Below are 12,765 nucleotides of genomic sequence, written 5' to 3'. Positions count from 1 at the left end.
GGTAAAGGCATTTGCTGAGAGGTCCTATGCTGTAGCATAGTGTGAAACACAAATTTGCCTCTATTAACATAAAACTCCTTTGTAATAACTGTATGCATCTCCCTGGTAGATACTCTGAACTTTTGCTACCCTAGTGTCTAGAGAGGATACTAACTAATATAATTGAAGCACCATGAAAGATGCCCATGGAGAGGTATGTTCTGCTACTCAGCATACCTTAGGCATTTGTAAATCTCATCTTTGCAGCACTCACAGCCATGAATTTTGGGTTTGCGTTGTCTGAGGGAGTGCACAAGGACAAACCTTGTACAGTGCCTCAGAGGCAGGCAGTGCAGTATAAGGTTTTGTGGGCTGAGCAGCTCCCTGGATAGACCTTGTATCCTGCTCAGGTAGGGTCCATCTGCACTTTGCATGTCAACCCAACAGAAGATAGCAGAAATACATCTGTCCTGGAAGGAGGTGTTGCTGTGGCTTGGTGGCTTTCAGGGCTCACACCAGCCTGCATTGGTGTGGATGCCCATGGTACCTACAGGGGATCCTGTGTTCACCTGGCATGTGGCATGCTAGGAGGAGCTCCATTTGGGGATCAAGGTGTGATTTATCTCTGTGGCCTATTTTGCCCTGTATCCTTCACTATGTGTTCCTGGGAACATGTAGGATGTTCCCAGATAGCTTCACTATCCTACAGTAGTAGGTTTGCACAGTAGCATCTCATTTATTGTGAAGTTGTGTATGTGTGTATGTGTGTGTGTCCAGTGGAGTCCCATGCATGCAGCACTTCCTGCTGTGCATTGGGGAACATGAGAATCCCATTAGCCTGGGTGTAAGGTTTCCTACCTTCCATCTGCTCAGTGAACTGCACCAGGCTCAGCTGTCTTGGATATGTAAAGGTTAATGGTTGCCCTTCTTTCTGCAAGAATTTTATCTGTGCTCTTTTGCTTTCTAACTTGTGTATTTTGCTGTGCATAAGTTTAACTACCTGATTATTTTGTGGGCTCACATAAAGACAAAGATATTAATCTTCTGGTGGCTTCTTTCAGAGGATGGTTATTTCAAAATGGTGTTTTATCTGCTGCAAAATAATGTAAGCCGGATTATTGTGTGCTATTTCTCTCATAGCCCATTGGACTGTGCTGTGGATTTGTTTGGCTACAGCTACTCTTTCTGTAATTATTGCTATTATATGGATTAGGGTACAATGTAATACTTGGTTTAAATAGTTCCTACCTGATTTATGTTGTTGGCCCTTTGATATCACAGATTTTGAGATAAGTTTTATGCACTGAAATCAATTAACTTCCTTCAGTGTAAGAAGCCTACTTGCAGTAAAGTAGGGTTAGCACTTCTTCGGATGAAGCTCTAAATATTTAATGAAAGTTCCTGTGAGAATGAGTTTAAGCATTGCATTAGGTAGCAAAGAAAACAAAAAATAAAGGGAAACTGGATTTCTCAAAGAGATTTTGTAGCAGTAAAATGCTGGAGAAGTTAGATCACTCTGGAATCCTGATCGTCTCATCATCACTAGTTTGTTAATTCTGCATAAAATATGTTAAATGAGCAGTCCTAGAAATAAAACAGCTGTCTTCAATGCTGGAGCACTTTACTCTGAGAAGCAATATCGCCTTTGACTTTGGCTCATGGCATGATTTTTTTGTCCACTACATCAGTTCATCTTGCAGTCACTTTGACCTCTGAATGTCCCAGTTGTATTCCAGAGAATATTGTAGCAGCTGTCACATTAGGTTCAATGTCCTTACTGAAAGAGAGTTGAAAGCATGTCTTCTCTCTCATTCAGTTTGGAATTTTGCTGACAGTATTAGTCTGCATTGTTGTATGTTTTCATCAGATGTGATCTTGTGTTCCTTCCATCTACCATGGCCACTTTGAGCCATTTGTGATAAAAAGAAATACACTAGGATATGTTTTCTTTCAATGTGTTGACGTTCACTCTTAGATTGGATTGGCCAGGTGCAGGAATAAACAGATATGATTCCAGTCCCATTTCTCTGCAGCATATTGTTTATTCATTTTTGTATAAATATTAGGTATTCTGATATATTTTGCAGCATATAAACACACACACCAGTCTTGTATTAATCCCACATTACTTCATGTCTGGCTGTCAAACACAAACATTTCAGGCTTTTTGGATACACAATCAAAAGGAAAGAGATAGCTCTGGAGCATCTGGGCACCATATGAATCAAAGCATGTCATTATTTTACAGTTTTGTATTTAATCTTGCTCACTGACCGTCAAAAAAAAAAAGGTACCTCTACTCCAGTGCTTTCTTACTGCATAAGATTTAAAATCAGGAAGATACTTTTTGTTCTATGATCTCTCATGAGTACATGTCATCAGTGTTTGGATTCTGTCCTTTTTTCCTGAAAAATCAGACTTGGCAACTCAGTTTTAATTTCCAAATAGCTTCTTACTTATATCAGTAATATAACACATCAACAAGCTGAAGAAAGGGTATCAGAATGCCATTCTCCCTTTTAAGTGTGTAGTTTTCTGTTTAATTAGACAGATAAAGAAGGCAAAAGAAGGTAGATTCTGGTTTCTATTTCATTTGCACAGGAAGGTTGGATTATTGTAGTAGATGACCTTTAATACTCCATACAGCATATTTTCTATCTTTTTAGCTGCAGTAAACATCTCTTACAGACATTAGCAAAACCATGTTTCTAAAAGATCTGCTAAAACCACTGCCAGCAGAACCATATTGCCTCGGGCTTAGCTGCTTTATCATTAAGTAAATGCATTTGACAGGTTCTGTGCAATGATGCTGTTTCATCACTGCCACTCAGCTTTGCATTACCAACATTTCATTGTGTTACCACATTCAGAAATGACAGGGATCCTTCTTCACTTGTTCCAGGACAAGTGGGCCTGTGATGTATTGCCTCAGGAGCAGCAGCTTTAACAGTTATTTGTAGTGGATTATTTCCTTTATGGTACTTTTTTGTAAGATCAATTTATATGTACAAAATGCTTTCTAAATGGCTGCTTTAGTGGCATACTTATTTCATAAATGGGCTGAGCCAAAGGGGGGTACAGAACAATGCGAAGACTCTAAGGGAGCTACAGGAAAGACTGAGGAAGAAAAACTACTTCATGGCAAACTTTGCTTACATGGTGTTTTATTCAGACAAAGGATTTGTAACCCTAGGGACTGTTGGGCAGTTTTTCACACTGCAGAGTCAAGAGAAGTTTTCTGCTTGGTGGCTAGAGATAAACGGGATGCCTCTGGGATGCTGTGTTGCCACTCTGTTTTGGTGGCTTTGGGCTTGGCATGGGGTGTGCACTGTTACATGGTAGGACAGAAAGTAATAACACCCAGCTGCTACATTTTTTTTCCGTTTAATTTACCACAACTCCATTGTCAGAATCGTTTGGCACACATTTCATTTTACAGTTTACAGCAGACTTAGAGGCCAAATCTCGACTTAAGCCTTCCTGACCTGAATGGTGATGGCTTCTGTGAAGCAGTAACAGTGTCAGCCTCCTCCCCTTGCCTGGGGAAACCCTGGCTGTCTCTGCTGTCTTTGGCCTGGGAACTCTGCTGCTTTTTAAAGTGATGCTGCAATCTCTCACACTTCCCAACATCAGCCTGTTTACAGGATAGCAGTGGGTGGCTGTGTTGGGCTGTTTGCACATCATAGCTCGCCCTGCATAGGTTAGGATGCAAGGCTGAAGGATGGCAGATTTCTTACATTGTTTTCCCTCCTTTTCTCCCTGCAAAAGAAGAACCACAGTCCTTCTCCTTTACATTCAATTAATATTTAGCCCTAGATATCTATAGTCTCTCCCTGGCAGTTTGGGTTGGTTTTTTTTTTTAGTCCATAAACAGAAGCAGACACCTTAGGGACTGATGTTTGGCAGTTGTTTTCAAGTGTCTGTATATCTGACCTAGAAAGTAGAGAGTGTTTTTCGGTGTGTGCCTGTTACAAAGTCTGAATGGTCCATATTAATTAGAATCATCTGCAATCCTTTTAGCATGTGAGCCTCTGGCATCATTAAGGATTTTCATGCTTTCCTTCCTAAAGGATTGATAGAATTCAGTCCTCCAGATCTTTGATTATTTTTCTCATTAGCAAGCATCTCCACACTATAAATCAAAGGAGAAGGAAAAATTGCCATTCCCAGGGTGCTTGGTAAAATGCCTTGGAAACCTGAGCCCAAGATGAATCCAGAAGAAAATAATATTAATATATAAAGCCCCACTTAAACATTTAGGTTATCAGCCCAGCTGTAGTTAGTTCTCTTTAGTTATTTACAGGCATATCAGCATATATTTAGTCAGACAATCAGATGATTTTAGGGACTAAAACACTAATCCTCTTAAAACAAAACAACTTACTTGCTGAGGCCAGCTCAGCTTAAACAGTTCTCTTGCACTGAATTTTATCTTAATTTAATTAAATTGTGTAAGATCACTTCCCATGTTAAATTGTTTAGCATAGTTAAACTGGTACAGTTTGTGCATATTGATGTTTTCTCCTTCTCTAACCTATTAAAAAGACCTTAGGAAATTTCCATTCACAATTTTATATTTTATCTGGAAAAATAAAAAGATTCAATGAGTAACTATTTCAGTAATGCAATTTTTAGGAATTTCCTTCAAATATGTAGAGTGGGAATTGCTGCCACTGGTGAGATATTGCTTTTTTTTTTTAATTTTTTTTTTCTCCAAGGAGTTTTGAAACAGTCTAAATACGTCATATAAAAATTCCATAAGCAGAACCTATGAAAGTAAATGGTTTTCCATTTAAAACTGATTTTGATTAATAAATTTTATATGTACTTATTTACTTTAATAGTTCAAACGCAGAAAATAATTTCTGAGCTGGTCTATTAAAAGTCAGTCTGACTTTTATTTTGAAAAAATTTTGATAACTCTCATACAGTGAGTTTTTGTTTCAACCCTAATTGTAGCAAAAATCTCAATCCCTTTTGGAATGATTTTGCTTTTTTTACCACAAAATAAATTGTATAAAGGAAGTGAAACACTAGCACTTCTTCCAGCTAGTAGTTACTGGGTTTTATTATCAAAACAAAATGGAAAATTTGCTGAAATCTTTCACCTTCTTCTTCAGCTGAATAATACCAGACCTAAAAGTTGTAGGTTCCAACCTTCGTGTTGCCTCTTCGAGTCCTCTGAAAGGTTTTGGATTGCCTTTCCTAGATTTGACTATTAAATATGATTTTGTCTTTTATGCAATTGTACCCAAAGTCCCTTGAAGTTTATGAGAAAGCTTTCTTTATATGTATATCCATGGAGTCTGGATCAAAGACTCCTAATGTGAGTACTGAAGTTCCTTTCAAGCATTTGCATGAGCTGATGGCATATGAAACTTCTCCTGCCAAGTCCTTTCTTTACATTTGTGATCATTTGAGTTCTGTGTTGCTGTAAAAACTTACTCTTGGTATAAAAACCAAGACAAAAATAGTGTTTGAAAAAGAATTTTCAGGGTTTGCTAAGGGAATAAAACACCCTGTGCCTTGCCCCCTTGCCCCCTTGTTTTTTATTACTGCACTTTCAAGATGACCATTTTGGTATCTGGCACTCAGAGTAAATCTGTGTCAGGTCTAACTATTTGACCTTCTGTCCTCATAGATCCAGCCTGCTGCCCACAGTGATCCTCCTGGTAAACCAGCATAATTTTGCAGACTAAGATTTCTTTAGCTATAGAATATAAAGTGTGAGTATGATATTACCAGGAGATCTGTAATGCAGACCTGAATCAAAGGACAGACTTCAAATATAGCAGATAAATTCAGCAGATTGGATGAATTAAATTTATGATTTAATTAGTGGATTTCTGTGAAATGGGAATCAGCAAGGTGTTGGTCCTGTGATATGTCCGTATTATGGCAGGCTTGCCAGAATTGTTCATCCTGATTTAAAAGTCAAATGGTTTTTGGAAACTATTAAATCCATTCTGCCGCATAGCCTTTATTCAAGAAGAATTTTGAAACACACATATGTTTTAAATATTATTTATCCATGATTTTTTCATAAATATACCTTAAAAAAAAAGTGTTTTGAACTCATGCCATCCTGAAAAGGGCTCTTATGGTTGCCAGGCAGTGCTGTGCTCTCAGGGAGGTCAGAGTTGCTCTTTTTATTAGTGAAGACTGGAAGTCAGAGGTGTCAGCCTGCTTGGAAGTGTAAATGCAAACCCTAGCAAAACCTTCTGGCTGTGCTCCAGCAGCAATGCCAAACTCCTTGTTCTCTGAATGTATTAAGGCATTTTATTTTATGATTAGCAGTAGCAGCCCAGCTCTGAACACAAGAGTGCACAGTGAAGTCAGAGCAGACTTTTGCTCTACAAGCAAAAGTGAGCGTCACATTGAGGGGCACAAATCCTCCCTAACTGCTGATAGCCATCTTGCTTATAGTGTGCTTCAGAAAACAAGTAGCACAAGGAAAGTATTTTCTTTTTGCCAATCCTTTCAAAGTGGAACAGATCTGCAAAACAGAGCACAGATGGCAGCAGAATAGTGGCTTAGATGCAGACCATCCATTGAGGCAAGTGGTACTTTTCCATCTCTCTAGCTTTGAATCTCCTGGTTTTTTATATAGTTTGTTTTGGAGACACACTTCAAATGTACAAAAAATATCAGAAAGTGAAAACCACAGAGAAAAATAAAATTATAAAAATGTAGAGTGAAAGGAATAAAAACAAATAGCTTATCTATACACACATATATTTAAACACCTGCAGTAATTTCTCATCAACAGTTTCTTAGTTCAGATTTTCTATTTTATCAGCAGCAAGTTAGTAGCTTTGGAGAAACTGACACAACAAACTAGGTAGAACTCTTAAAAGTAGCTAAACAATTATGCAGCCTTAAATTAATTCTGGCAATATTCAGACACTGAAAAAAAAAAAAAAGTGGTCTAGATACATGATAGATTACACATTGAAATTACAAATACTACTGGATTGCAATTTGCTGATTATATTTGGTAACATATTAAAAAATGCATTCATACATGCCTTAGCATTTTATTCTGTATTGATTTTAAAAGAGGTCTCTTATCTCACAGTTGTTGTATCCAGCATTTTTAAGGTTGTATGAGCTGGGTGTAATATGTTTTTCAATGTGCCATCAGTATGAAGGTGCAGAGTTCCTAATGTAAGCAATTCTGAATCTTCCGGAAATTGTAATCTAGGGTTAAAATTGTAATTTTAAACATGAGGCTCCTCCTTACATCAAAGTCAGAAGCAAGAATTTTGTTCTCTGCAGTTTTGGGCTTGTTGGTTAGCTCATTTTTCCTAATTCACTTCTTTTGCTAGTTGCATTTGAAGTTAGAAGAAGAGAAAGCATGAAGCAGACTGAAGCCTGCAGGCTGTCAATTACCAGCTGATTGCTTCCTTATCTATTTCTCAGCCGATCAAAGTGAGAGTGATCAGTAAAGATACACACCAGCTCTAAAACCTATTCACAACTGGAGTTTAAGTTGGGTGCTTGGAGCTGCTGCATGGAGCAATCTCCTGCCTTCCTATGTGTATGGAAAGAGTCCATGGTAATGTTTCACTGGTGGAGCCCTCCATTTAGGTGCCTGAAGATTGTATAAACACCTCCTGCAACATCAAGACACTCTCCTACCATAGATGGGGAGAATGAGGCTGGTCACATTCACATCATTTTGGAAATATTGCTCTGGTAAGCAAAGGTGCCTTGTGACTTCCTACACGATAGGTGAGCCCATATGCTCTGGGGTAGTCCCACCTTCATTTCTGGTCTCTTTGCTTCAGTTTAATGACAGTCTATGCTCTGCTTAGTGGAATGGCCTTTGACTGCTGAAAAACCCTGGCACAGCCTAATCTGTGGAGTCATGGCACAGTCTGCCACTGAATTTTAGGGTTAGAAGGGCATTGCTATTTCCCATACGAAGGGTCATTTTAGGAGACTGTTGTTGCTGCAAGGGTAGATGCTTGCTTTGGGGCCTGTCAGATCTAATGGTTTTTCATTAGGGACACATATGGGTTCTCAGTTCAGGATATACCTCAGGTCTCAGTACACTGTCAGGGCAGTTTTCTCCTGGTCTGGAGAGCACAACAGCTCTTGGTGACAGGAGATGCCAGAATATGGTGTTTGCTTTCCTCCAGTTCTGCTTGAAGGTGTGATTTGCAATGCTGCAAAGAGGATTCTGCCCTGCAAGAAGCCCCTGGGAAAGCAAACTTTGTTGTTATTCCTGTGAGGAGCCTTTTTTTCAAAAGCATGGATTTTCAGGCCTGGCTGCTCTTGACCACGGAAAGGGGAGCTGGGGGAGAAAAGAAATCATGCAGAACACATGTTCTGCAGCATCAGCAACAGATGAGGGAGGATTTGATTTTGGCTGCAGGGAAGCAGAGCCACAGCTAAGCTGTCAGTATGTTGCATATGAAAAGTGCTGGATTGGGGCACTTACCCAGAGCCAAGTTCTGTTGTGATATGATCATGATTGCAGATACTAAATATCATTTTATGATGGCAGATTACTAAGGATATGTATTGGAACTGCTGCCTTACATGTTTCATACACTACTGCTAAGGCCAGACGCAAAGTTGCTTAAATCAGCTGAAGATTTCTCATGGATTCCAGACAGTTTCGGATGTCAGAATCTATGCTTCATTAATGCATTCTGATGTTGGGAATTTTCCAAATGGTTTCAAGTGTTTTATTTTATTTTTAGTTTACTTTAGTCTTTTCCACATTTTTAATCTACATAATTGACATTATGCAATCAGAATAAAATCTTCTGAAGGTAAGGTTACACAGAGCATGGAAACATATGGCAGTGCCTGTTTTTCCATGGTAATAATAATAATAATGCTACAGAAAAGGGAATGCTTCTGTTCAAATTCCTCCCACCATAAATTTTGTAACAGTTTTCCATCATTTTAGAGCTGTGCTCTGAATATCTTCCTAATGCTTTGGACTTGAATTCAGAAGAGATAAATGTTGTTTCACCATCCGATCCTTTAGTAAATATATGACATCTGGGCCTCTTCCTCTTGTTGGTTTCTTTTTTCAGGTTATTAAAAGATGAAGTGTCAAACTTACCTGGTACTTCTTCAGCAGTATGAGCTGAAACAGCACCAGCATTAGTAATGTCCTAAATTTAAGAAAAAATAGGTTATTGAGATGCCTATGTAAAGGAGGAGAGTGAAAGCAGATCAGTTGAAAGAGAGGTAATAACACTTGTACCTTGTATTCTAAGTGTAACATCTAACAGCCCTCATTGCCTTTGTGTTACTCTAGAACAATCTGTTATTTAGTAATACAGCTTTCTATCCTTCAGTGAGCCAGGGTCAGCTGTTGTGCACTGAACATGTCAAAGGGGAATGGACCATGACACAGGGCTATTGTTTGACACTATGTGGGAGACTGATACAGCACCCAGCTCTGAAACAATGTTGGGTATTTCTGATGAAAATAGTGTCAGTGCTGTCGGGGTGGGGGAAGTGGACCAATCTGGTTTAGCCCTGACTGTGCTATTCAGTGAGTTTCCAGGGGTCCTTGCCATGCCTGTGTGACTCCCTTGACCCGTGGGAGAAATCTGCAGGACTGGAGACTTCTAGGGAGCACTACTTTTACCTGCTCAGTCTAATGCTCCTCTCTTTTCCCCATAAAAATGTTCAACCAAAATGTTTTGCATCTCTTCTACATAGACCTGTGCCAAAATCCTTTGAATCCATTCAGGAGAACCTTGAGCTATTTGTGCTCTCTGAAAGGTCCAGAGTGGGAGCACCTCAGCCTGACTGCTGACTCCTAGGCCATGCACTTGTCCTCCAGGTCTATGATCTTACCTTCTCTGCCTCTGTCTCTGGGTGAATTGAAATCAAGCCGTTGCAGTTTTCTTTTATGAATAAGTAAGAAAGAAAAAGAAGAGGAACAGCACCTAATTCTTTTCCTCATGAAGAAGTGTCTGGAGGAGAACTAATGATCTAGTTGGAAAGAGATTGGCAACCGCTTTTCTGCTGAGATCCAGTGGCATTTCAAAATCCCTACTGATGAGAGTCCACAGGAGAACGAGCCCGACTACGATGCTCATCTGTATGATCAAGGAATGTTGTACGCAATGTCTGTTCATCACAAACAGATTAGCTTTAATTTTCTAGTCAGGATGACAGCACAGGCTATTCAACATCATTTTTGGGTTGCTAAACCTTAAAGAATCTATTTCTTTCTTTTTTTATGTTATTGCCATGGAAACTGTCTAAATTGCAGGTCCAGATTACATCTTTACTGTTCACTCACTTTCATTTTGATGTGATGACATTCTGCAGGTGCCAGGAAGAGACAAAGAACAAATCAACAGTGTTCCTTGAAACACAGCCCTGTGCTCTCCAGCCTTTACTACCTCAGTGTAGCCACTGCTGTTCTGTCTCCCAGGGCAAGAGACTTGAAACCTGAAGATTTGTTACCTGCAGCCTCATTTTCTGTGATAGCATTGCTCAGTCAAGCTGGAGAGGACAACTCAGCAGATTGCTTCCTCATCTCTTTCTCACATTTGTGCAAGTGGTAACACAGTGATGCACAGTGGAGCACAAATCTGGGAAATGTATTGCAGATGCATTAAAACTGTTGAAAACAGATATAATTAGGAGTCAAGGAGAATTGCTATTAAAAGTAGGTATCAGTGTCCAGAGTGGTGAAGACTATGTGTGAGAATCCAGATGATAAATACTTAAGGGAAGAACGTCTCTATATATGTCTGCCTGCGATGGCCCAAACCATAAGAGTTGCTCTTCTCATAGTTTTGGGATTTGAGTGCTGTCTTGAGTGTGGGAAATCTCTAATTTTTTAATTTTTTTTTGGCATTTTTTTTTCGGTGCCAGGTAAAGGTGCCCTCTCTTGTGACCTGGTCTGGATTCTTGGAGGTGGAACATAGGGACTGTACTTCTAGAGACCTGTTGCAAGCTGTTGCTTTAATCAAATAATAATGGAGTTCTTTCTGATGAAATAGCCTACAAATCCTGTAGGTTTGAAAGTGAATATTGGTGGCAGGAAACTGAAATGAGTTATGTGTATTTTCTTTGAAGGGTTTGGAAAACCTGGACATGAAAGTATGAGTAGCCCCTAGGCAGCAGTAAAATTAGAAACAGGCTCTTATATAGCAAGTCCTAATATATGCAGCTGACCTTGGTGACATTACAAGAGCAATCTTCACACAGATAGAATTTTTAATGGAGTATCTATAATGCATTAGTCATTGATGCCTGTGCCTTGCATCAGGCATTCAGATCTTATGTCCATTTTCCACTGTACTTACACTGCAGTCAAGTTACAAGGAAAAAAATCTGTTCTTTCTTGCTGTATTATTTTATCTCTCACTTTTTGTAATACAGTTTAGTTTTGGAGAAGCCTTTCTCTGTCAGTATAAAGTCTTTTATCCTGATAAATATTACTATGGATCATAAGTTGAGGGAAATGAGTGCCCTTATGTTGCATGAGAAAGCAGCTTTGCATTACAGTTTTTCATTCTTTTTGTATGCACGGGGTGTTGAGATTGATTCTTTTTCATTCTGAAATGACAACAGTACAGCACATGCCCTTGTCTGTCTCTCCAGAGAATGAGTTAACATTACTAATAGAATGGGTGAGTTTACTAAGGATAGGAGGCAGAATAATTATTTGGCTTTAATAGATCTATTTCTGAACTACTTCTGTAACTTATTAGCTTATATGAGTGATTCATTGGCAGAGGTTGCTATTGTTGCAGAAAGACTTGTGTATATTAACCACAGCTGATTATATGGCTGGTTTTGGCTGAACCTGGTAATATTACGGTCTCTATATCCTCAGAATTTGTATTCAGGAGAAATTAGGGGAGTTTTTAATTTTGACAACTATCATTATCCAGCATGCCTGCATGAAGACTTGCTTGCTTAGGGAAGGAGCACTTTTCTTTGCTCTAGTCTCTGCTAGTGAGAGCAATTCATAATCTAGTATTCATACTACAGGAAAAAGTGCTCAGGAGCCAATTGTGTGTTCCTGATTTTGTCATAGATTCTGGCAGTTTTCTTGCATATAAGATGTGGCTTCCTGAGTGTGGAAAAATAAGGTAAAACTAAGAGAGACAGGGAAGGAGCAGGCATTTTTTAAAATGTTGGCCTTGATATGTTGAAGGATTCTGAATATTTCACAAGACTCTTTAAAGGCTCTGTGAGTGTTTGCAAGGTATTTTAGAGCTGGTCACATGAGAAACTGCACTGTTGTGCAAGGAGCAGCATCTTTACTTCAGACCACACCTCTGGAACATTTGTACATTTGATGATGGCCTCATCTGACAGCAGTCCATAAGAGATTTTCATAGATCTGATTTTCTCAGATGTATTATTAGCCTCTTCCCCAGGAATTTTATCGTGAGGAAAAGAAGAAGAACTGTTTGGTTTTTTTTTGTCCCAGATGCCCTCAGAGTATGTCAAAGCTGGTATCAGTGTGCCATTTGTTGTCTTATGCACTACGTGATGCTCCTGCCCAGAGCAGTGTTGTACAGGATGGATTACTGTCTGTCTCAGGAGTGTGTGAAGGGATAAACTCTTCAGTGGAGTTCATGTCAAGTCCTCAGTCTACCTTATCATAAAAACATAAATAAATGGTGCCTGCAGATTTTGCAAATTACTGTGAATCCATCAACCTAAGTTTAAGAGTTAGAATTTTTCAGGAAAAGGAGAAAACCCCAAACTCATGTTTCGTTAATCAATATGTGACAGAAAATCCAGCTTCTTTCCTCTGTTTATCAATAATATGTAATTTTATTA

The 12,765-nt window shown here is 39.0% G+C and overlaps 1 protein-coding gene across 10 annotated transcripts in view; it reads left to right on the top strand.

The window, feature by feature from the left end:
• DYNC1I1 (dynein cytoplasmic 1 intermediate chain 1) overlaps positions 1 to 12,765 on the top strand; it is a 185,288-nt gene that overhangs the window by 26,571 nt on the left and 145,952 nt on the right. The window lies entirely within an intron of this gene.

This window comes from Anomalospiza imberbis, chromosome 1, assembly GCF_031753505.1.
Source record: "Anomalospiza imberbis isolate Cuckoo-Finch-1a 21T00152 chromosome 1, ASM3175350v1, whole genome shotgun sequence".
Classification (NCBI taxonomy): domain Eukaryota; kingdom Metazoa; phylum Chordata; class Aves; order Passeriformes; family Viduidae; genus Anomalospiza; species Anomalospiza imberbis.
The sequence above is the reverse complement of the archived record's forward strand: the minus strand, read 5'-3'. Positions and strand labels throughout refer to the sequence as shown.